Below are 2402 nucleotides of genomic sequence, written 5' to 3'. Positions count from 1 at the left end.
TTTCCTGATGCTGAGTGATGTGGAGCACTTTTTCATGTGTCTGTTGGCCATCTGGATATCTTCTTTGCAGAAATGTCTGTTCATGTCCTCTGCCCATTTCTTGATTGGATTATTTGTTCTTTGGGTATTGAGTTTGCTAAGCTCTTTATAGATTTTGGATACTAGCCCTTTATGTGATATGTCATTTGCAAATATCTTCTCCCATTCTGTCAGTTGACTTTTGGTTTTGTTAACTGTTTTCTTTGCTGTGCAAAAGATTTTGATCTTGATGAAATCCCAATAGTTCATTTTTGCCCTTGCTTCCCTTGCCTTTGGCGATGTTCCTAGGAAGAGGTTGCTGTGGCTGAGGTCAAAGAGGTTGCTGCCCGTGTGCTCCTCAAGGATTTTGAAGGATTCCTTTCTCACATTGAGGTCCTTCATCCATTTTGAGTCTGTTTTCATGTGTGGTGTAAAGAAATGGTCCAATTTTCCCAACACCATTTGTTGAAGAGGCTGTCTTTTTTCCACTGGACATTCATTCCTGCTTCGTCTAAGATTAGTTGACCATAGAGTTGAGGGTCTATTTCTGGGCTCTCTATTCTGTTCCATTGATCTATGTGTCTATTTTTGGCCAGTACCATACTGTCTTGATGATGACAGCTTTGTAACAGAGCTTGAAGACCGGAATTGTGATGCCACCAACTTTGGCTTTCTTTTTCAATATTCCTTTGGCTATTCAAGGTCTTTTCTGGATCCATATAAATTTTAGGATTATCTGCTCCATTTCTTTGAAAAAAATGGATGGTATTTTGATAGGGATTGCACTAAATGTGTAGATTGCTTTAGGTAGCATAGACATTTTCACAATATTTGTTCATCTAATCCATGAGCATGGAACATTTTTCCATTTTTTTGTGTCTTTCTCAATTCCTTTCATGAGTATTTTATAGTTTTCTGAGTATAGATCCTTTGTCTCTTTGGTTAGGTTTATTCCTGGGTATCTTATGGTTTTGGGTGCAACTATAAATGGGATGGACACCTTAATTTCTCCTTCTTCTGTCTCGTTGTTGCTGTAAAGAAATGCAACTGATTTCTGTGCATTGATTTTATATCCTGACACTTTACTGTATTCCTGTACAAGTTCTAGCAGATTTGGAGTGGAGTCTTTTGGGTTTTCCACATATAGTGTCATATCATCTGCAAAGAGTGATAGTTTGACTTCTTCTTGGCCGATCTGGATGCCATCTGGATGCCTTTGATTTCTTTTTGTTGTCTGATGGCTGAAGAAAGGACTTCTAGTACTATGTTGAATAGCAGTGGTGATAATGGACATCCCTGCCGTGTTCCTGACCTTAGTGGAAAAGCTCTCAGTTTTTCTCCATTGAGAATGATATTTGTGGTGGGTTTTTCATAGATGGCTTTGATAATATTGAGGTATGTGTCCTCTATCCCTACACTTTGAAGAGTTTTGATCAGGAAGGGATGCTGTACTTTGTCAAATGCTTTTTCAGCATCTATTGAGAGTACCATATGGTTCTTGTTCTTTCTTTTATTAATGTATTGTATCACACTGATTGATTTGTAGATGTTGAACCAACCTTGCAGCCCAGGAATAAATCCCACTTGGTCGTGGTGAATAATCCTCTTAATGTACTGCTGGATCCTATTGGCTAGTATTTTGGTGAGAACTTTTGCATCCGTGTTCATCAGGGATATTGGTCTGTAATTCTCTTTTTTGATGGGATCCTTGTCTGGTTTTGGGATCAAAACCAGATGATGCTGGCCTCATAAAATGAGCTCAGAAGTTTTCTTTCCATTTCTATTTTTGGAACAGTTTCAGGAGAATAGGAATTAGTTCTTCTTTAAATGTTTGGTAGAATTCCCCTGGGAAGCCATCTGGCCCAGGGCTTTTGTTTGCTTGGAGATTTTTGATGACTGTTTCAATCTCCTTACTGGTTATGGGTCTGTTCAGGTTTTCTATTTCTTCCTGGTTCAGTTGAGGTAGTTTATATGTCTCTAGGAATGCATCCATTTCTTCCAGATTGTTAAATTTGTTGGCACAGAGTTGCTCATAATATGTTCTTATAATTGTTTGTTTTTCTTTGGTGTTGGTTGTGATCTCTCTCTTTCATTCATGATTTCATTTATTTGGGTCTTTTCTCTTTTCTTTTGATAAATCTGGCCAGGGGTTTATCAATCATATTAATTCTTTCAAAGAACCAGCTCCTTGTTTCATTGATTTGTTCCACTGTTTCTTTTTTGGTTTCTATTTCATTGATTTCTGCTCTGATCTTTATGATTTCTCTTCTCCTGCTGGGTTTAGGCTTTCTTTGCTGTTCTTTCTCCAGCTCCTTTAGGTGTAGGGTTAGGTTGTGTATTTGAGACCTTTCTTGTTTCTTGAGAAAGGCTTGTATCACTATATA

At 37.9% G+C, this 2402-nt stretch overlaps 1 protein-coding gene across 1 annotated transcript in view; it reads right to left on the bottom strand.

Annotated features, from left to right (window-relative positions):
• ACER3 (alkaline ceramidase 3) overlaps window positions 1-2402 on the bottom strand; it is a 175761-nt gene that overhangs the window by 31580 nt on the left and 141779 nt on the right. The gene's annotated exons all lie outside the window — the stretch shown is intronic.

The sequence above is a fragment of the Mustela nigripes genome, chromosome 1, assembly GCF_022355385.1.
Source record: "Mustela nigripes isolate SB6536 chromosome 1, MUSNIG.SB6536, whole genome shotgun sequence".
NCBI lineage: Eukaryota > Metazoa > Chordata > Mammalia > Carnivora > Mustelidae > Mustela > Mustela nigripes.
The sequence above is the reverse complement of the archived record's forward strand: the minus strand, read 5'-3'. Positions and strand labels throughout refer to the sequence as shown.